Consider the following 23,131-nt stretch of genomic DNA (forward strand, 5'->3'; position numbering starts at 1 on the left):
ATATATTGTTACTTATATATATACATGCATATTAAAATAATGTTTACACATATAACCTCGAGGTTAGGAATAATTTCAGTTTTGTCATTGAGTCTACATTACCTGGAACATAGTTGGTGCTTGATAAATACTTGTTCTTTTACAGTGAGAACTGTAATTCTTTTCTACCCTAACTAGCTTAAATGTCACCTTCAGTCTAAATACTTTTTGTTGCATTTATTCCTGTCTTCTCAGCACTTAGTAATTTTGGTTACTTTTTTTTGTAGAATAGAATAGATAATATTTCTTGATGTCAGTTGAATTATTCGTTGGAAAAATAAGCATTCCTTCTTCCCCCAAAGTTTCTAGATAACTTGCGTGTGTCGATAAATAGCAATACTACAAAGACTAATAAGTTACTAAATATTTTTAAAAATAGGGACAGGCACACTATTTACAAGATAACATCGGGACTCTACAATTCAGATTCTGGTGTGTTTTTTTTTAAAGCTTGTTTGGTGTTTTTAACCATATTTTTTAATCTTTTTCCTCTTAATCCATGTACAAATTGGATATAAACTATTTAACAAGATGTCTTATGGATTATTTTTTATAAAAAGTACCCCCGCTTTGGTTATTGGAGGAAAAAATAAAGGCAGCCAATAACTTTTACAACTATCACCACCCCTTCCCCCATCAGTGTTTGAGTTCTGGTGTTTGGGGTTTTTTGTTTGTTTCCTTCTTCTTGATCTACCGGCAAGGCATATTAAGAATAATGTGTTTGCTTATTCATCCAAACTATTTAATAGTTTACTCCTTGAGAATAATCTAGTTTATTTAACCAAATTCAGTTTTTAGATTGCATGTTTGTGCCCATAGTGTCTTCTGGAAAGTTGATACCTAGTTGTTAAGTCAGCAAGTATTTATTAAATACTTACTGTGTACCAAGCACTCTGCCAAGCTCTGGGATACAAAGAAAGGCAAAAAACCTTTCCTGGCCCTCAGGAGGCTCAGATTCTGTTTGAGGAAGACAAAATACAAAAACCTGTCTACATACAAGGCACATGCAGAATAAATTAGAGGTAATCTCAGAGGGAAGGCACTAGCAATAAGGGGTGGGGCCTCCTGCAGAAGGGGCCATTTGAGCTGCATTTTGAAGGAAGCCAGGAGGTGGAGGTGAGGAGAGAGAGCATTCCAGGCAGCCAGTGAAGAAGCGTGGAGTAGAGAGATGGCATGTAATATTCAAGGAGTATGTGCCGAGGTCCCTAGAAGGCAGAAAATACGGAGAAGAGTAAAGTGAAAGACTGGAAATGGGGGAAGGGCCAGGTTGTGAAAGGCTTTAAAACTCAAACAGAGGGGGCAGTTAGGTGGTGCAGTGGATAGAGCACCTGTCCTGGAGTCAGGAGTACCTGAGTTCAAATCCGGCCTCAGACACTTAACTAGCTGTGTGACCCTGGGCAAGTCACTTAACCCCAATTGCCTCACTTTAAAAAAACAAAACCTCAAACAGAGGAGCATTCTTTATTTGATCTTGGAGGTATTAGGGAACCATTGGAATGTTTTGGGTGGGTAACATTTCAGACTTGATCACTTTGGCAGCCCGTGGAGGAGAGAATGGGGTGGGAAGGGACTGGAGGTAGAGAGACCAATCAGAAGACTGTTGTCATAGTCCACATGTATGGTGATAAAGACCTGTGCCAAGTGACCACTGTGCCAGAGGAGAGAAGAGGAAGCATATGAGAGTTGTACCTCACATGGGAAAAATTATATTCAGTAATCTGTTATTTCTGACAAAATTCATTAAATTGGGATCACTACCTGCAACTTAGAGGATACTTGCAAAAATGATTTAATTCAACCTAAGGTTTTAAGTAATCTAATACTTGTCTAAAAACAATCCATTGCCTAAGTGCTATTCATGCTCATCTTTGTTTAAATATTTGTTTTCTTTATAACTTGTTTATTGATTTTAATGTGATAATAAGAGGCATATAATAAGGGTAGATGAATAAATCATAGTTCATTTTTGGTCGTGGATTGTGAAATTTCAGGTAGTCATTTGTAGAATAGTATTGAGATGTTTTCATCTATAAATTTTTTAAATTAAAAGCCAAAAACAACATTTAAAAACAATTCGACTGTAGCTTTCTTTATGCATTTGCCAATATGTAGGTAAATATATAAACTGTTTAGCTATAGAAATTTTCTGTTGGTTTAGTTAAAATACATGTCTATTTCACTTTCAAGGACAACATTGTGGACAGAATAATATAAGTTAAAAAGTTGTATGAAAAAATTGCATTGTGTTGGTAAATTTAACCATTTTTAATACTCTAAGCTATCCAAACTCTTAAAGAAATTTTGTGGTGAATCATTTTGTCAAGTGAAAAAACTGTAAAAGTAGTAATTATCTGCAGTTGTGGTTCTTCAAATGTCAGGTGTGTTTAAAGTGGGATATACCTGCATTTAAAATTTAAAGAAATTTAAAGTGAGCAGATAATTTTAGTTGAATCTGAATATAGTAAGTTCTTTATATGAACACCCCTTTCCATTATATCCTTCATCTGTTAATCCTACAGGTTTGGAAATACATTTTTTTCTGCATCACCTAATGATAATAATAGTTCACATTTATAAATCACATGAAAGCTTACAAAAATATGTTAGGTGATAACATTTTTCTTATTAATTAGTTGTTAACCTTAAAGTGCCCTATCAATATGAATTACTTAATCATTTTTAGGTATAGAAGCTAAGGCACTGAGCTGATATATCTGGGGAAACTGAAAATTCGCAATTTGTTTTATATTCAAATCTCTGTGCCAGGCTCTTTCTAAAAAACTTTATTATTATTTAAGTTAGCAGATACTTCATTCAGTGGAAAGAGAGAAGAAAAGAAAGAAATGCACAATGTCTATATTACATAAGCACAGTCAAACAAAATGTATTCCCTTTTGATAACATCAAAAATGAATTTCTTATTCTATATATTAATTATCTCTAATGAGGTGGTTAACATTTTTCTTTATCAAGTCCTTTGAAATCATGGTTATTCATTTAGTTAATGAGAGTTCTGTCTTTCAAATTTTTAAAAATAATATTTAATTTAATGTTATAGGATGATTTGTTCTGGTTCTGCTCACAATCCATTTGTGTAGATCCTTCCTTTTTTGAAACCATCTTTTCCCTTTTTTTATAGCACAATAATATTCCATTACATTCATGTAACAATTTGTTTGGCCCATTTCCCAGTTGATAAGAACCTTTTTAGTTTCCAGTTTTTTTGCCAGCACAAAAAGAGCGAATATATATACTTTTGTACATTTAGGACCTTTTCTGATTTCTTTGATCTCTTTGAGACATTGATTTAGCAGTTGTATAGGTGGATTAAAGGACATACACTATTTAGTAACTTTGTGCATAATTCCAAATTCCTTTTCGGAGTGGTGGAAGCTCAGAATTGCTTTAATTTGCATTTCTCTAATTTGTTATTTGGAATATTTTTTTTTCCACATGGCTATGGATAGCCTTGATTTCTTTCTTTGAGAATTGCCTGTTTATATCCTTAGATCATTTATCAATTGGGGAATAACTCATATTCTTATAAATATGAATTAATTCCTTGTATATCTTGAAACGATACCTTTATCAGAGAAACTTGCTGCAAAATTTCCTCGCAGTTAACTGTGCCTCTCAATCTAAACTTTATTGGATTTGTTTGTGCAAAAACATTTAAAATTTTATGTAATGAAAATTATCCTTTTTATTTTCTGTGATCCTCTTTATCCTTTGTTTGCTCATCAGTTCTTCCCCATTCTGTGATCTGATTGGCAGTTTTTTTCCTTGATTCTCTAATTTGTTTAGGATATGACCCTTTATATTTTGGTTACATATCTTTTTGGAGCTTATCTTGGTATAAAGTGTGAGATTTTAATCTAAAAACTAATTTCTTTCATTCCGCAGTCCAATTTTCCCCAACAATCCCTCTTACCTCCTGCCAAAAGGTCTACTTTGGGGTTAATTCAACTATAGGATTAAATTCTAAGGACTTGGGTGGCAGCTAGATGGCGCAGTGGTAAAGCACCGGCTCTGGATTCAGGAGTACCTGAGTTCAAATCCGACCTCAGACACTTGACACTTACTAGCTGTGTGACCCTGGGCAAGTCACTTAACCCTCATTGCCCTGAAAAAAGAAATTCTAAGGACTTAAAGCATTAAGCATTAAATTCTAAAGTACTCTGCGTCTTTATGTTTACCTGCCTGCAGAGTATGAAAGAGAACCAACAGAATAAAAACTATAATATTAACCTAAACTAATTTATTGATTGAGTATCATACTAATCAAATTAACAAAGGGTTACTTTATGAAACCATTCATGTTTGAACATAGGAGGTAGTGAAAAGTAGTTGTGGCCAGTTACCAGACTTGACTTTAGCAGGTTATCATGCAGGTGTCAGCAGTCTCTAGAAATTGCTCCAGTTAGTCCAGAACCACTTTCATGCTTAATTCTATGGGATGTTGTTTGTTTTAGTTGTTCAGTTATTACAGTTGTGTCTGACTCTTCTCCACTCAATTTGGTGTTCTCTTTGTAAAGATACAGGAGTGGTTTGCCATTTCCTTCTCCAGCTCATTTTACAGATGAAGAGACTGAGATAAACAGAGGTTAAGTAACTTGCCTATCTGAGATAGAATTCAGGAAGACTTTCTGACTGCAGTCTAGTCCTCTAATCACTATGCAACCTAGCCAACTAAGGAAAAAAGACTGAGATTACCAAGGAAGAGAAAACTCATATAAAGTTCTAGAGTTCAATTCAATATTTTTCTCCCCAACCCCAACTTATTTCAAAAATTTCCCTATTTCTGTTGATGTCATCATGCTTCATGCAGTTGGACAGGTTCATAATCTTGGTGTTATCCTTGAGTCTTCATTCTCTTTTCACTCCACATATACAATAAGTTGCCTATTTGTTGTGTGAACCCTTCTCTCTACTTAAATAGCCAGAGTTTAGTTCAGGTCCTCATCACTTCTTGCTGAGATTTAGGCTCTCTGTCTTTTAGTCTCTCCCAGTTCCAACATCATCCACACAAGTAATATTCCTTGATTCAGATCTATGAATCTCCCTAATTCTAAAAAGACCAATGATTTCCTTTTATTTCTAGGATGAAATATAAACTTCTCTGTTTAACTTTTACTGTCCTTCATAAACTTGCCCCCAATCTATATTTGCATGCTTATTACAATACTTACCCCTTATATTCTGTAACATCACCAAATTTACCTTCTCTGACATGGAATTTCTGTATTTGAAGGAATCATTAATAGAATTAAAGGAAGAAATTGACAGAAGAGACTTAATAGTTGAGAACCTCAATTTGGCCCTTTCAGACTTAAATAAATTAACAAGAAAAAAAATAAGAGGGGGCAGCTAGGTGGTGCAGTGGACAAAGCACTAGCCCTGGATTTAGGAGGACCTGAGTTCAAATCCAGCTTCAGACACTTGACACCTTACTAGCTGTGTGACCCTGGGCAAGTCATTTAACCCTCATTGCCCCCCCCCCAAATTAAAGACGATAAGAAAGAAATTTAAAGGCTTTGAATATGGTTTCTGAAAAGTTAATGATGGATGGTGTCTGGTGATTGATTACTGAATGGGAACAGAAAGGGTTGTACATATTGATAAGATATGTTTTACACTTTTATGTGTTTTACACTTTTACTTTGGAAAGCAGAAATTACAGATACATCTTTTATTGATTATAGCATGGTAAAAGTTATTCAATAAGTAGCTTAAATGGTGACTAAATAATTTAAATCTAAACAGATGGTAGACCAAAAAATCATAGAAATAATAGGTGATTTTATTAAAGATTACACAATGAGATATCATATCAAGAATTTTGGGATACAGCCAAAATACTTTAGAGGAAAATTACTGTCTTCAAATATTTCCTTTAGGAAAGAAGGGAAATTCTAGATCAGTGAGTGAATTGGGCATGCATCCAAAGTTTATAAAGAGCTTTACTTAGAACTGTGTGCTTAGATACTGGAAAGATTATCTACTTTTTTTTAAGAGGAGGAAATAGTCTCAGATGGATTAAGCTTGTGGTCATCCAGCTTGTTAATATCAGAGCTGAGATTTGAATTCAAGTCTCCTGGCTTTAGTACCTTTCCCAAAATATAATGCCTGAATAGAGTGACACTCTGAAGTAGAAGAGAGCTGCATAAAAGTAGATAGGTGTGTTCCACAATTTCGCATATTTCAAATTTTGCCTAAAGAGGATCTTTACCTAGTAAGTAGGGAATGGGGACATCTCTTTTGTCTTCTACTTTCCTTCTTCCACACAGGATCCTTTTTTCTTTTTTCTCTCCTCTCCTTCCTTCCATTGTAAGGCACCAAAATTCTAGCTATACTGTCTAAAATATCTAATGAGTGGTTGCCAATAAATTATAAGCTTTACCAAGAGTTTAGACTTTTAAGCATTTATTAAGGAGAATAAGAATTTGGTGAACAGAGAAAGGCCTAGATTCATGTATCTATCTTGGGGAGCTACAGTTCTCCTGCTCTGCTCTCCACAAGAGTCCTGGTGAAAGAGAGCGAGAGAGCCAGCCTCCCCCTTCTTCCTCCCACAAGCAAACATCACTTCCTGACACCAAAGAAAAGCCGCATGGCTTGCCCTCAGATGCCTTCTCCTCATGGCAGAGCTTTCCTACAGTAGCTCTCCAGCAGGTGGCGTCATTCAAATTGTTACACCATATTATTCTTTTCACCTTTAGCATTATTACTGCTATAGTTCTATTATATAATGGATTCACCAGACTTTGGGACACTAATCAGAATATATGGTTACTATTTATGACATTGTTTGTATCAGAAAATATTGTCTGAGTTCCAAAGATTCTATTTAAAATAAGCTTTTCAAACATAACTTCTTTTGGAAGTTGGAGGCTGCTTGGGACTCTTGATGGAGCTAAATGTACATGATCTGGCCTACTTTCTACATTTTGTTTTTTGGTATAAGATAGCTATTTAATTTAGCTTTAGGAATGTGGGGATTAACTGTTAAGAGCCTTTTAAAAGATTTGGTTTAGAATATTGAAATAGAATGTAAGTTGGTGATATTTGGTCCATGTGTGGCAGAATTTGGAGCTCACCATAAAAAGGAGGAGACTAAAGAAGAATGAGTGGTATATGGGTGTCTGTGTATGTCTGTGTGTACATGTGCAAGTTGGTGTATGATTATGGGATGGAGGAGGGAAAGGGGGAGAAGATGGAGGGAGGGAGGAAGAGGAGAGAGAAAAAATGTGTGTGTTAAAGAGAAATAGGGGTGGTGGGAGGGAGAAGGAAAGGGAAGGATGAAGGGAGAGAGAAGTAAAGGGGAGATCACTCCATTCACTCCTGGAAATGTCAGTGGGATAAACAGAGCCACAATGCAAATGAAGTTTGGGATTTGCCTTGCAGCAGCTTTGAATTACGGGGAGGTTTGCTTGTATGTGAACTTGTTTGACACTATTTGCATCTCTGACTTTTTTGGATATTGTTTTTACTCATATTTATCTTATGACTTCATCAGGAGTCGGCTCGAACTACTGGGGAAATATTGCTGCACGTGTATTTTGGATTGAATTAGAGGCTTTAGGCACTTCAAAACAGCACTAGTGTTGACACAGTCAGAGTACATAGTGTAAGAGCAGGTCTTTAGGCGTTGTTTTGTTCTTTGATCTGTACTATGTTGCTAGGTATTTTTAAAATCAATTCATTATGTAGTCTCCGCATTGTAAAATATTTTATTCATAAAATTGTGAAGTATTATTTTTGCAAGTTACTGCACATATTAATAAAAATAAACCTGCATGACACTTAAACCAACACTATTATCCTACCTCTAAAGACTTTATCAGTTACTGAAAAATAAATGTTTACAATTCATAGGCATTTATAGAAATGGAAATTTGGAGCATTTTTTGATGGGAATTATTTAAAGTATTCTTCCCTACCAATGACTTGTACAAAAATTTAGTCCAGAAGGCAGTATGAGAGAGTGAATTTGGATTTGGAGAGGACCTAGGTTCTACTCCAATCTCTCTTCATTTGTATTTAATCTTTGGGGACCTCAGTTTCCCTTAGCTGTAAAATGAGGGAATTGGACTAGTTTGACCTCAATAATCCTTTCTAGCTTTAGTTGGATTAATTTAATTAACAATCCTTCATTGTTAATATTTTAGATTTGCTAAGAAAAATACTTAAGTATGTTTTAAGAACATAATTTTTTGTTCAATCATTTTCATTTATGTCCAACTCTTTGTGACCCCATTTGGGGTTTTCTTGGCAGAGTTACAGTAGTGGTTTGCCATTTCCATCTTTGGCTCATTTTACAGCTGAAGAAATGAGGCAAACAGATTTAAGTGACTTGTCCAGAGTCACATAGCTACTAAGTGCCTGGAACTTGATTTGAACTCATGAAGATGAGTCTTTGTGATGTCAAGCCTGGTTCTCTATCCACTGTACCACCTAGCTGCCCTAGCTGAATTATACTTTATATTAAATTATTTTTGCTTGTTTTATATTCTTCCTTTAATCTAAAAGACACAAAATCAACTTTTAATATTATTACAACTTATTATAGTTCATTAATAATTTTAAAACATGTCAAAAAAATCACTATCTTAGAACTCTAAGAGATCTCAGTGCTAATCTACTTCAGTCCTCAATTGAAGCAGGTATTCCCTATACCTCAACAATGACATTTCATCTTTGATGTGAAGACCTCTAGGGTTAGGGAGGCTTAATTCAATTCAGTTTAGTAGTCACCAAGTATCCAGTACCCTTTGAAGCTAGTCACATTACTTTCAGATGGTTCTAATTATTATGAGGTCCTTCCTTATGTTGATCTCAAATCTTTCTCCTTTGGTCCTAGTTTTGGATCTACAGAGAGGGGGGCAGATAGTGGGAGCCAGCCTATAACCAGACATGTATCTTGGAGAATCACTTTAGAAAATGTGAACTATCTGACCACAGGGACTTTTTCATTTGTCTTTGTATAGCCAGCTCTGACCTCAGTGCTGACAGATACACAGTAGTCATTTAATGAATGCATATTGATTGATTAACTGATTGTGAGTTAATTGTATCAGGAATGGAGAATCTCCACTGCAAGAGGTGGGGACTCATTGAAGGCATGGAGGCAAAGGGTTTCATTGAAAAAGGTAGAGACCCAGTGCTATAGAATATTTTTTTCCACACTTAGTCTTCTTTTTGTATTAATGAAAAGACATCTGATTTTTTTTCTTTTAAAGTATTGTCATTTGAATTGTGAAAAAAAAACCTCATGCGTATATGTATACTTATATATGTGTGTATATACATATACATATATATTTTTTTTCTTCTGTTCCAATCATTATTAGAGAAAACTGTCAGATTTTTTTAAAGTTTAAAGAAACATTCTCCTGAATCAACAAATTTCATTTTTCTTAATGTTTTTCAATTACTTGATAAAGCAGTTTGAACTTGTCTTTCATGGTAGGACAACTCATGTGACTTAATTAAGTTTCTTTATTTTCAACAACATACATTTTAAGTAAAGATCAATGAACAATTCTTAAAGGATTAATTTAAATGGTGTAGTAATTCCTGGTTTTTGGAGATGATTCTTAGACCTCAAGAAATTTAGCCTAGCGTATGGTATAATCCAGGAGGCAACCAGGAATTAATCTCAATTTGGTATACCAGGGAGTAGTTTAGAAGCTTTTTGAAATAGTATTTTGAAAATGCACATGTGAGAGTATGAATTTAAATTGAACCTTGAAAAAAAGTATGGGAAGAAATTAAGGCTAATATTTTTAGAATTCAGTTCAAAGATTCTTTTGCTACTATTAGTTTTGTTAGCTTTCCCAAATTTTCTTTAAGTTTTGAAGATATGTGTTTTCATTAGATTCCTCATTTAGTTGACTTGCTGAAGTCATGGTGCTAATATTTTATAGATTTTTTTTTTTTGGTGGATGGTGTTAGTATTTTAAGTAAAATGGCTTCAGTCTTAAAGAACTATAAGATTTACTGAAACTAACTATCCTCTGAAGAGAATTAAGACAGCCTATTTAACTTATTAATATAAAAATGCTCTCAGTAATCTTTAGTGTACCTTTCTCCTCTTCTAAGTGCAAAATCAGCCTCAATATACCATAAAATTGGTGACAAATAAGAACCTCTTTGTATAATTAAGGGAAGATCTGTTTATTTAAAAGCTTTCAAAGGTTGTAAAAGATTAAACTTAGCTATATGTATAGGATAAATGTTGAGCAATCATGCCCCTTAGCTCCCCTTCCATAATAAATCTTAACAGTGTATTCAGCTAAAGGGCTCAGTGCCAAAAAGAACAGGTTTGACTTGTCGGTGAGGATTTGCACCAACAGTAAAATGCACAACTACTTTTGTAGAGGTCATTGTGGAGGTCACAGACATCATAGTTGAATAAAAGCAACTTAAAAACATTTCTGAAGAGTCAAGGCTATTGAAGATTTTATAATCAGAGGCAACTTGAAAAATAATGGAAATAAAAAGGATATGAAAACATTTCAGAAGACTTCCATTTTCCAGGATGTATACATTCCTAGATTTTGGGAACTTTTACTGATATTAATTAACCTGAATGTTTCTTTGCCACCTTGTGCCATAGAAGTTTTAAGGAATTTCACTTTCAATTTCACTATGCGTAGTGTCATAACAATTTAGTGGTTTAACAATTGCTCTTATTTACTATATGTTGTCTTACTATATGTTGTTTTAGCATCCATTAAACACCAGCACAGTTCCAAATTTTCCAAATAATAAAAAAGTTAGGAAATGCATGACCACAGTAGAAAGGGGCTCAACCCACATTCCTAAAGTGGGGATGGGGTTTGGAGATGAGACTGAGAGAATGCCTTTCTCCCTCCCCTTTGAGGGCCTTCACATTCTGAGGTCATTAGTAGGGGTTTAAATAATATATTAGATTTCTGTAGTATACTTTCCAAAAAGCTGACAAATGCTTTTGAGTGTTTATATAACTTCCTTATGACTTAATATTAATTTAGTAATTTTATTTTACCCATAGGGAAACTTGGATAAATTAGGACTCAGCTTTGTATAGGACACAGGATAAAACCAGGATTTCTTATAACAGACCTTATTAACTCTTAGAGCTTATTAATGTTTTTATGGTCAATATTACAAGTAACAATAAGGAAAAATTCATTTCTAATGAATGAAGTAGCTAGAAAGGATTTTATGTAGTTAATTGTGGTTAGTTCATTGTAATGATTACCACTTTCAGTAAAGATTGGCAATCAATCTTATCAAAATACGCCACAGCCATTTGGTGGGTTTTAGTACAGATATTAATTAGAAAAATTTGGAATGTGCTTCAGCAAGTGCTACTGATTGGCACTAACATGTCACAGTAACTGGTGAAACTTTAGTGCTTTGTGGACATAGTTATTTCTAAAAAGCTTTGAAAGCTGTTTTATGTACCTCATTTTCAGTTAAACTTTCTTGTACTCATTTCTTTCTTTGCCTTTTAGGGCGTTGTCTTTCTAAATGATCTTTAAAAATAAAAATGTATCCATTACATATTAGAATTATATGTTTAGGTTTTAGAAAAAAAAACAACTAAATGCTTGCCAAAGTATAGCCTATACCTGTTATGTATTTGTGGAAGTTCTTATGTTCAGAGAAGCTATAACTACATTATTAAATATTAATTTACAAAGGATATAAACCACCCTTGGGTGGTTTGGGTCTTCTTTGGGGACTTTTATTTCATTTCACAATCCTTCTATTTTTGAGCTCTTTGTTAAAGATGGTCTGTTATAAAAAATAGAATACAATTAAAATGATTTGCTCACAGTATAGTCTAATCAGCATTATAGAAGTATAATTTTTTCATCGATAGAGTATTGTCTGATTTAAATAGTCTTATTTCCCATTAAAAGTTTTTTCCACAATACTTTGGCCCTGATTTAAGCTTTATATTTTCATATTGTATTAGAAAGAGATAAATTGTGGGAATATGTTTAACATGATTGTAATGTAAGTTTAAAGCTTGATCTTAGAAATCATTATGCAAATGAGGAAACTGAAGCCCAAAGAGATTTCCTTAGGTTACTGGCAGACCTGGGATTTCAACTCAGGTCCTATGACTTCAAGTTCAGCAGGCTTTCCATTGTACTATACTGCCTCCATATATTTTAGTCATATTTTTGTTTGGCATGAAAAGAAGACCAAAACCAATAATTTCTTCAGAGGTAAAGAAATATTTGTAGTCCAAATGGACCTTATTTTATGTAATAAATATGCTCCTGAAAAGTTATTTATAAATTAAATTATTTTAAATTATGTTAATCTTAATTTATTATTAAGTAAATCTGGATTTCCATAATTTTGGTTTGTTTAATGTGAACTGTGGTAAAGGAAATTATGTCTTTAGGTAGTATATCCCTAGGCCCCCATCTTAGTGAAATTTCATATTGTAGAATTTTGTTACATTTTAATGTATTTCTAGAAATCTTGTCATTCCATTAGAATACTTAAAGAGGAAGTAGGTGGAGAAGGGTACTTTGAATGCAGGGCAGGAAAGAAGAGGGCAGGTGTATTGGGGACATTGCCCCCCCTGGCCCTTGTCTCAAGGACAGTTAAGTATTCAGCTATAATTCCCTTAACCCTGGTATCATAATGGATCAGGTACTTTCATTACAGAAAACAGTGATTATGCAGACCTTAGAGTCTTTTCTTTAGGAATATGTTTTAACCAGATCAACAAAGCACTGTTTCCCTGAATCACCTTCTACTAGTTGGAAATAGTTTGATTAGGACAAATCATTCTAAGTATGGGCATAGTGCTATCCTTTTTTGCTTCAGAATATTTTCATTTCCTCAAATTTTCAATCTCCGGAAATCAAAGAGAGGAATTAAGGGTTAATGGATAGAGATCTGACTTCTGACTAAGAAAAACCTGTATTCAAGCCTTGCCATGTTCACGTTCTGGCTGTGTGTGTGCTATCCTGGGATAGTCATTTAACTCGTAAGACTAGGAATTGCAGAACAGTTGTCAATCTGTACTGGAAAAGGGAGTTTCTTCATTGATGTCTTACTGAGGCTGGAAGTACAGGGGGCCACTCTTATTGGCATGGGAGCTTTGATCCATTTCCAACCTGGGCTGGCTCAGGAACTTCCTTAGATAGATATTAATTTTCTTTTAAAAATTTATTGATACCTTTTGTTCTATATAGCTCTTCATTTCCTCATATATCCCTTTTCCATCCCCTACCTATTTAGTCATTCCTTATAACAAGGTTTGAAAAGACAGAGGGGGAAAAAACAATTCAGCAAAACCAATACATTAATTCTGAAAGCATAAGCAGTGTTCCAGACTCATAATCTCCCATGATCATTGATATTAGGTCTGGGGGGGGGGGGAAAGGTGAGGGAGGGTTTTCCCTCCATTCCCAAACTTCTCTAGAAAAGTTTGTTTTGTTGTTGTTATCATTATTGTTCTTTTCTTTTTAAAATAGTTTTTATTTTTTTCCAAATTATATGTAAAGATAGCTTTCAACATTTATTTTTGTAAGATTTTGAGTTCCAAATTTTTCTCCCTCCCTTGCTTCCCTCCTTTCTCCCCAAGCCAACAATCTGATATAGGCTATACATTACAATCATGTTAAACATATTCCCACATTAGTCATGTTGTGAGACAGGAATCAGAACAAAAGGAAAGAAAAAACACAAGAAAGAAGAAACAAAGAACCCAATAATAAAAGTGAAAATAGTATGCTTCAATACTTACCTGGCAGGGGTGATTCCATGATCACGAAGGTGGTTTCCCCAGGACGATGCTTATCCATTGCACTCCAGATGGGCTGACCCCTGCGATTTCCCCAAATGTGGGGAAAGTCAAGTGCATGATTTGTAGTAGTAGGGGACTGCGTTTGTGCTCTCAAAAAAAAAAAATAGTATGCTTCAATCTGCATTCAGACTCTGTAGTTCTTTTTTTCAATGTGAAGAGCATTTTCCATCATGATTTTTTTGGAATTGTCTTGGATCATTGTATTGCTGAGAAGAGTTTTAAGTCTATCATAGTTGATCATCACACAATGTTGTTACTCTGTATAGTGTTCTCTTGGTTCTGCTCATTTCACTCAGCATCAGTCTACATAAGTCTTACAAGGTTTTTCTGAAATCTGCATGCTCATCATTTCTTATTGAACAATACTATTCCATTACATTCATATACTACAACTTGTTTAGCCATTTCCCATTTGATGGGCATCCCCTTAATGTCCAATTATTTGCCTCTACAAAAAGAGCAGCTATAAATATTTTTGTACATGTGGGTCCTTTTCTCTTTTTTATGATCTCTTTGGGATATAGACCTACTAGTGGTATTGCTGGGTCAAAGAATATGCACAGTTTTATAGCCCCAAATGATACTTTACAAAGCTAGAAAAATTATTAACAAAACAGTTTTATATCCTTTTGGGCATGGTTCCAAATTGTTTTCCTGAATGGTTGGATCAGTTCACAACTCCACCAACAATGCATTAATATTCCAATTTTCCCACATCTTCTCCAACATTTATCATTTTCCTTTTTTGTCATATTAGCAAATCTTATAAGTATGAGGTGGTATCTCAGAGTAGTTTTAATTTGCATTTCTCTAATCAGTAGTGATTGAGAACATTTTTTTTTCATATGGCTATAGATAGCTTTAATTTCTTCATCTGAAAATTCCCTATTCATATCCTTTGACCATTTCTCAGTTGGAGAATGACTTATATTCTTAAAAATTTGATTCAGTTCTCTATATATTTTAGAAATGAGGCCTTTATCAGAAATATTGGCTGTAAAAATTGTTTCCCAGCTTTCAGCTTTCCTCTAATCTTGGTTGCATTGGTTTTGTTTATGCAAAACCTTTTAAATTTAATGTTATCAAAATGATCCATTTCATAATATTCTGTATCTCATCTTTGGTCATAAATACTTCCCCTCTCCATGGCTCTTACAAGTAAACTATTCCTTCCTTTTCTATATTTGGCTGTGGTAACACCCTTTATGTCTAGATCACGGACACATTTTGACTTTACTTTGGTATACATTGTAATATGTTGGTCAATGCCTTGTTTCTGCCATACTATTTTCCAGTTTTCCTAACAGTTTTTGTTAAATAGTGAATTCTTATCCCAAAATATGGTGTTTTGGGGTTTATCAAATAGTAGATTGCTGTATTCATTTACTACTGTGTTTTGTGTGCCTAACCTATTTCACTGATCCCCCACTCTGTTTCTTAGCCAGTGCCAAATAATTTTGATGGTTGCTGCTTAATAATGTAGTTTTAGTTCTGGTACGACCAGCCCACCATCCTGTGCATTTTTTCCTGTTAATTCCCTTGATATTCTTTACCTGTTGTTCTTCCTGTTATTGTTCTTCTTTTGGACATTATCATTGCATGTAGTTTTCTGCCTGTTTCACTTTGCATCAGTTCACATATTTCCATGCTTCTCAAAATCCTTTATATTTTATGCTTTGTAACATTCCATTCCATTTTATTTAGACATTCCTTAATCAGTGTCTTGTTTTTAGTTCTTCACTTTGATGAGAAATGTTGCTTACATGAGAAAGAACACAGGGGAAAAAAGAGGCAAGAGCTGACCTTTAGGAAAGACAAATAGTTAAAGCAAGAATGAGAAACCATTGAAGTAAACAGAAACAGTTATCTACTTGTAGAAAGAGAACCAGGAAAGACTGCTGTTTCTGACTGAGAAAAGCTGTAGAATTTTGTAGGACTTTGTAGAAGTGTTTTAAAAATTAATGTTTTTTGAGAATTATTTTTAAATTAATTTTTTTGTTCTTATAAGTTATATCACAAAAAATCCACAAGTATTTCTATTTACAAAATAGGACACAAAAATTATATGGGAAACCATAAAACTATTTTGCTTGTTGTTTGGTTAGTATATAATAATAAATTCAATACATTTCTTTCAAAGCTATCCTGTTATTTCTTCTACCTTCAAAAGAAGTTGCAATATCCTTTTTATTTGTTCTTGGATGGGTGGGGGGCATTGTGTGGGTGATTATTACTAACTCTATCTCTTTATTAATTTCTTTTCCCCAACTGAAAACAAATGGAAAAAAAAAAAAACTTTTGTAGCAAATAAATATAACCATGCAAATCAAATTCACAAACACACATATATTTTAATATGGCCATTGTGTTAATTTGAGCTGCCCATACCTATACCCATACCCATACCCATACCCATTCATGAGAAAATAATTATTAATAATGGATTTCTTGGGAGACCCAGAAATCAGTCTTTATCCCCCCTTCTTCTCCCACTTCCCATGCCAGAAAGTCCTGTTCTACTTTTTTGGGACAAACCCAAGGAAACAAAAGAAATGGAGATAGACTCTTTTGTCTAGCACAGTGAAGGACCACACCTAGATAATGGATTTTGGCTTAAATAATATGAATGAGGGTCTTTTCCACATGTTATCTGAAGTGTTCATTTTAATTTAGAACACCTTCAAGTTATGTCAACCAATCGAATTGAATGATGCTAATCAATTAGCTTTGATCAATCTATAATGACTTTCCTCTTTCAAAAGAGGATAAAAATTGGAAGAGCTCACTCTCTTGGCTTAGATCTCCCTCTTAGGATAGTGTAGGTTTTGTAAGTCTTTTAAACTCTCTTGGCTCCTTGACCACGTGCTGGAGACAGCATGGGTCTTTTGGGGTTTTTCTCATGTTAACTGCCATGCTGAAGCTGTTTTCTCTACCACGTGGTCAATCCTTTACTGGTATATAATATTAATATTAATTAATAATAAATGCTTACTGCCCAAACTGGTATGATAGCAATTAATTACAAACACAGTTTTAGCTGAATTAAAAAAAAAACCCACAAACACATCTACTACTACATATACACTGTTATGGGCCCAGGGCACCCCAGAAGTTCTCTGGGGCACATCAAAGAACCTTCTCCTTGGGAAACTAAACCAGAGGACAGATATGCCTAGAGATAAGTGGAACCAGATCAGACTGAGCTAGTTCCAGGACCCCCACCCTTCATTCTAGTCTTTTTCAACCCTGGGGTGGGGTGATAAGATTAGGTGTGGCTGCTTCCTCTGTGTCCTGAGGAGATGGCTTGAGAGATCTGCAGACACCCCTCACCCAATTCCTCCAGCCACCACCAGTGGGGAATGGTCCTCCTTCACTAGGGGAACTTTCTGTAGTCAGATGTTCACTGCCACCAGTCTTCTATAAAAAGTACCTGCCTGTCTCCTGCTCAAGGAGATTGGTATCTCAGAGCCACTTTCTCCGTTCCATGCCTTTCTCCCCATGAGAAGTCCAAGGACTTCTTTTGTGGTTTCCCTTCCCTTCCCTTCCCCTTCCCTTCCTCAGCCCTGAAATAAACTATTCTAACTGCTTTTGTGTGCAAGAGGGTGTAATTCTTTAAAGAGGAATTCCTAAGGACCCCTAACCCCTAACCCATTTCTCCCTATGACATATACATACACACATGTATGTGTGTATGTGTATATGTACCATTAGTCTGTCAATTCTCTAGTAGGAGATGGTTAACATTCTTCATCATATGTCCATTGGAGATCTGATCATTGCTATGATAAGAGTTGATAGTACATAAATTGTTCACCTTCTTCAACTCACTTTTCTCTGCATCAGTTGATACTTCCAAGAATTCTCTACAATAGTCTATCTTTTCATTTATTATGGTACAATAATGTTCCTTTACATTAATATACCACAGTTTGTTCAGCCATTCCCAAGTTGATAGGCACTTAGTTTACAGTTCATTGCTTTTTTCCTTTAATTCCCTCTTCAAGGTCAGAAGTTTTGTTTTCTTTGGAAGTATTTCTTCCCTGGTGTTATCTTCCCTCTTAACCCCATTCTCCCTATCTCCACTTGTTGCCCAATTTATTGCATTTCTATACCAACCTCTGTGTGTGTGTGTGTGTGTGTGTGTGTGTGTGTGTGTGTGTGTGTGTGTGTGTAAGAGAGACAGAGACAGAGAGAGACAGAGATAGAGAGAGACAGAGAGGGAGAGACAGAGAGAAGCCCTGCTTTTTTTGGTTCAGGTAAGAGTGAAGTTCATTTGATACTTTCTTTTCCCTGTCCCTATCCCCTGCTTTTCCACTTCTCCCTTCATATTTGAATAGTTACAGGCCAATTATGAGAAATAGTAAGTTCCACCCCTTTTTTCTCCTTTTTACACTGGTGTATTTTCTTCACCTTCCCTTTTCTTTCACCTCTTAAAAGCCTCAGAATAGAATTGATTCTTCTACCATCGTGTGTGTGTGTGTGTGTGTGTGTGTGTGTGTGTGTGTGTGTGTGTGTATTTTGCCTTCAGTACTTTTTAAAGACTTTGAGGTCCTGAAGTACTTTCTCATCATGCCATACCTTCTTCCATTTGCTCAGATAAATTTACCTTTCTAAACTTCTTAAGACTTTTGTGTTTGTATTTTATAATTCCTACTCAATTCAGAATACTTGGAAATGCCTCTGTTCCATGTGTCTCTCCTCTCTTTCCTCTTTTCCCCCTCACCCACAAAAGATTATAGTAAGCTTTGTAGGATAAGTTATTCTTGGATATGAGCCTTTTGGCTTATGAAATTTAGAATATCATATTCCAAGATTTCACTTTCAGGATTTTTTGCTGGACTTTTTTGTGATCTTTATTTTGGTGCCTTGGTACTTGAACTCTTTCTTTATGGCTCCTTTATACTTTTTTTTCATTGACTTGGAAGCTCTGGATTTTGGCTCTAATATTCCTGTGACTTTTCTTTTTGGAATTTCTTTAAGGAGGTAATCAATGGATCCTTTCTATTTTCACTTTGCCCTCTGGTTCAAAATAATTAAGCAGTTTTCATTTCTTTTTTTTAAAATTAATAAAGTATTTTATTTTTTTCCTGTTACATGTAAAGATAGTTCTCAACTTTTGTTTATACAAGCTTTACAATTTCAGATTTTTCTCCCTCCCTCCTCTCCCTCCCCCCTCCCCTAGACAGCAGGTAATCTGATATAGGTTATATATATCTATATATCTATATCTATACACATAATAACATTAATTCTATTTCTGCATTAGTCATGTTATAAGAGAAAAATCAGAGCAATGATGAAAAACCTCAAAATAGAAAAAACAACAGCACCAAAAACAAAAGAAATAGTATGGTTCATTCAGCATCTATACTCCACAGTTCTTTTTTTTTTTTTTCTTGGATTTGGAGATCCTCTTCTATCATGAGTTCCCTGGAACTCTTCTGTACCATTGCATTGGTGAGAAGAATATAGTCCATCACAGTAGATCAACACTCAATGTTGATGATACTGTATACAGTGTTCTTCTGGTTCTGCTCATCTCACTCATCATCAGCCCACCCAAGACCCTCCAGGTTTCTCTGAACTCCTCCTGCTCATCATTTCTTACAGCACAATAGTATTCCATTGTATTCATATACCACAACTTGTCCAGCCATTCCCCAATTGATGGGCATCCCCTCAACTTCCAATTCCTTGCTACTACATAAAGAGCAGCTATAAATATTTTTGTACATGTGGGTCTCTTTCCCCATTCCATGATTTCTCTGGGCAAAAGACCACAAAGTGGTATTGCTGAGTCAAAGGGTATGCACAGCTTTATCGCCCTTTGGGCATAATTCCAAATTGCTCTCCAGAATGGTTGGATCAGTTCACAGCTCCACCAATAATGCATTAGTGTTCCAATTTTCCCACAGCTTCTCCAACATTTATTATTTTCCTTTTTTGTCATTTTAGCCAATCTAATAGGTGTCAGGTGGTACCTCAGAGTTGTTTTAATTTGCATCTCTCTAATCATTAGAGATTTAGAGCATTTTTTCCATATGGGAATAGATAGCTTTGGTTTCTTCATCAGAAAACTGCCTATTCATATCCTTTGACCATTTCTCAATTGGGGAATGACTTGGATTCTTATAAATTTGATTTAGTTCCCTATATATTTTAGAGATGAGGCCTTTATCAGAAGCACTGGCCTCAAAAATTGTTTCCCAGCTTTCTGCCTCCCTTCTAATTTTGGATGCATTGCTTCTGTTTGTACAAAATTTTTTAATTTAATGTAATAAAAATCATCCATTTTGCATTTTATAATATACTCTATCTCTTGTTTGGTCATAAACTGTTTCCCTTTCCAAAGATCTGAAAGGTAGACTATTCCTTTCTCTCCTAATTTACCTATGGTATCACCTCATGTCTAAATCGTGTATCCATTTTGACCTTATTTTAGTATAAGGTGTAAGATGTTGGTCTATGCCTAATTTCTGCCATACTATTTTCCAGTTTTCCCAGCAGTTTTTCTCAAATACTGAGTTCCTATCCCCAAAGCTGGAGTCTTTGGGTTTATCAAATACTACATTACTAGTGTCATTTACTACTGCATTTCCTGAGCCTAGCCTATTCCATTGATCTACCACTCTATTTTTTAGCTGGTACCAGATAGTTTTGATGACTGCTGCTTTATAGTAAAGCTCCAGCTTTGGTACCGCTAACCCACCTTCCTGTGAATTTTTTTTTCATTATTTCCCTGGATATTCTTGATTTTTTGTTTTTCCAGATAAATTTTGTTATTATTTTTTCTAGCTCTATAAAATAATTTTTAGGTAGTCTGATTGGTATGGTACTGAATAAGTAAATTAATTTAGACAGTATTGTCATTTTTACTCTACTAGCTCTGCCTATCCATGAGCAATTGATATCTTTCCAATTATTTAGATCTGATTTGATTTGTGTGAAGAGTGTTTGGTAGTTGTGTTCATAGAGTTCCTGGGTTCGTCTTGGCAAGTAGACTCCCAAGTATTTTATATTATCTACCATTACTTTAAATGGAATTTCTCTTTCTATCTCTTGCTGCTGGGCTTTGTTGGTCATGTATAGAAATGCTGATGATTTATGTGGATTTATTTTATATCCTGCTACTTTGCTAAAGTTGTTCATTGTTTCAAGTAATTTTTGAGTTGATTCTCTAGGATTCTTTAAGTATACCATCATATCATCTTCAAAGAGGGATAGTTTTGTTTCCTCCTAGCCTATTCTAATTCCTTTAATTCCTTTCTCTTCTCTGATTGCTAAAGCTACCATTTTAGGACAATATTAAATAATAGGGGTGATAATGGACATCCCTGTTTCACCCCTGATCTTATTGGGAAGGCCTCTAATTTATCTCCATTGCATATAATACTTGCTGATGGCTTTAGGTAGATACTGTTTATTATTTTAAGGAAAGATCCACCTATTCCTAAACTCTCTAGTGTTTTAGCAATTTTCATTTCTAATTTCTCAAAAAATGGTGTCTGGACCTTTTTTTTTTTAATCATGGTTTTTAAAGAATCTGATGAAGTACCTACTTCTTGACCTGTTTTCCAGGCCATTTGCAGATACCTCATATTTTCTTTTATTTTAAAAAATCTTTTGATTTTGTTGTATTCCTTTTTTTCTTTTCTCTTTTTTTTTGGGGGGGGGGTGAGGTAATTGGGGTTAAGTGACTTGCCCAGGGTCACACAGCTAGTAAGTATCAAGTGTCTGAGGCTAGATTTGAACTCAGGTCCTCCTGACTCCAGGGCCAGTGCTCTATCCACTGTGCCACCCAGCTGCCCCTGTATTTCTTGCTGTCTCACAGATTTATTGATTTCTATTCAGTCTGTTCTGATTTTCCTAAAGTCCATTACTTGGGTGAATTTTATCAGTTGCCTTTCTGAGCTATAGTTAACTTAGGACTCTTTCCTTTAGAGCTTTTATGTCATGTTTTATCTATTGCTTTATATTTTCTGTGTATTCATGTTATTCTTGTCAAAAATGTATTTTTAAAGGCAATTATACTTTATTGTGGGTAACCTGCAACAAGTTTCAAACAAGGGATTACAAAGGAGAACCAGAGTAAAAGATTTTATCTGAGAAATGTATCAGCAATAAATAATATGGGCTGATTAAGTGGAGATAGCAAGGAATAACCAATGAATAATTCATGTATTCCAATGGCATCCTCATGATGTCACTAGGAAGTCAGGAAGGGGTGATTATGCTGGGCGAAAGCCCTGTGTCAAACTTAGGGGAGAACACAGACAAGAGAAAGGAGATAGAGATGCATGGAAGTTTTGCAGCCTATATTGTTGGGTGCCCATATTGGTAAGATCACAGATCCTTTGGAATATTTGTCTATCGAACCAGTGAAAGGAGACTCTCAGAGTTAAGTTTGACCCCGAAGGGAACACCTAATTCCTAAGGGGAGAAAAAAGGGACCCACAGCTGCAATACACCTTTATTTTATTATTATTATTATTTTTTTAATTCTTTTTTTTTTTTTTTTTTAGTGAGGCAATTGGGGTGAAGTGACTTGCCCAGGGTCACACAGCTAGTAAGTGTTAAGTGTCTGAGGCCGGATTTGAACTCAGGTACTCCTGACTCCAGGGCCGGTGCTCTATCACTGCGCCACCTAGCCGCCCTGCAATACATCTTGAAAGCCATCTAGTCCAATCTCCTCATTTTACAGATACACTGAAGCTAAGTTAAAAGGTTAAGGGACATGCCTGAGATGATATAAATTGAAAGTTTCAGAGACAGGATTCAAACTCAAGTTCCTTTGACACCAGGTTCAACACTTAGGGGAAGAATGAAAACCATTATGGGAATAGCAAATTAACATGGGACATATTTCTTTATGGAGCTCACTCAAATAGGTATTAACTGTGGATGGACTTTGCATTGGTCTTTTGGGTCTCAAAGGTGTCATAGTTGGCCCACAGGGAAAATACCATTTGAACTTTTTAGACTACTTCCTTTCACACTCCCTTCCCCCACCCATATAGGTTTTAGGTCCCCTGGATCTTGGAGGATCAGAACTCTGGATCTTCAGGTTCCACTCCATGGCATTTCAGGATAGAGTGTTGGAGACTTTGAAGCTCTTGGACCTGAGCTTGCCTGGTCACTGTTGTAGTTCCTTGCTTCTAAGGTCCATGTCATGGGTTTCTGACCACCCTAGACTTTCTTGTGGAAGGTCTCTACTCTTGCTGTCCTCCAGACATAGGACCTTGAAAATTATAGGTGTCTGATTCATCCTTCAGA

General features: G+C 35.2%; 1 protein-coding gene and 1 non-coding gene across 2 annotated transcripts in view; both read left to right on the forward strand.

The window, feature by feature from the left end:
• The window catches only part of MNAT1 (MNAT1 component of CDK activating kinase), a 236,553-nt gene that overhangs the window by 125,656 nt on the left and 87,766 nt on the right, over nucleotides 1-23,131 (forward strand). The gene's annotated exons all lie outside the window — the stretch shown is intronic.
• Nucleotides 13,791-13,953, forward strand: LOC122745094. The gene has a single exon (XR_006355384.1). It is a non-coding gene; the product is annotated as a U1 spliceosomal RNA (small nuclear RNA).

This window comes from Dromiciops gliroides, chromosome 2 (genome assembly GCF_019393635.1).
Source record: "Dromiciops gliroides isolate mDroGli1 chromosome 2, mDroGli1.pri, whole genome shotgun sequence".
In the NCBI taxonomy this organism is placed as follows: domain Eukaryota; kingdom Metazoa; phylum Chordata; class Mammalia; order Microbiotheria; family Microbiotheriidae; genus Dromiciops; species Dromiciops gliroides.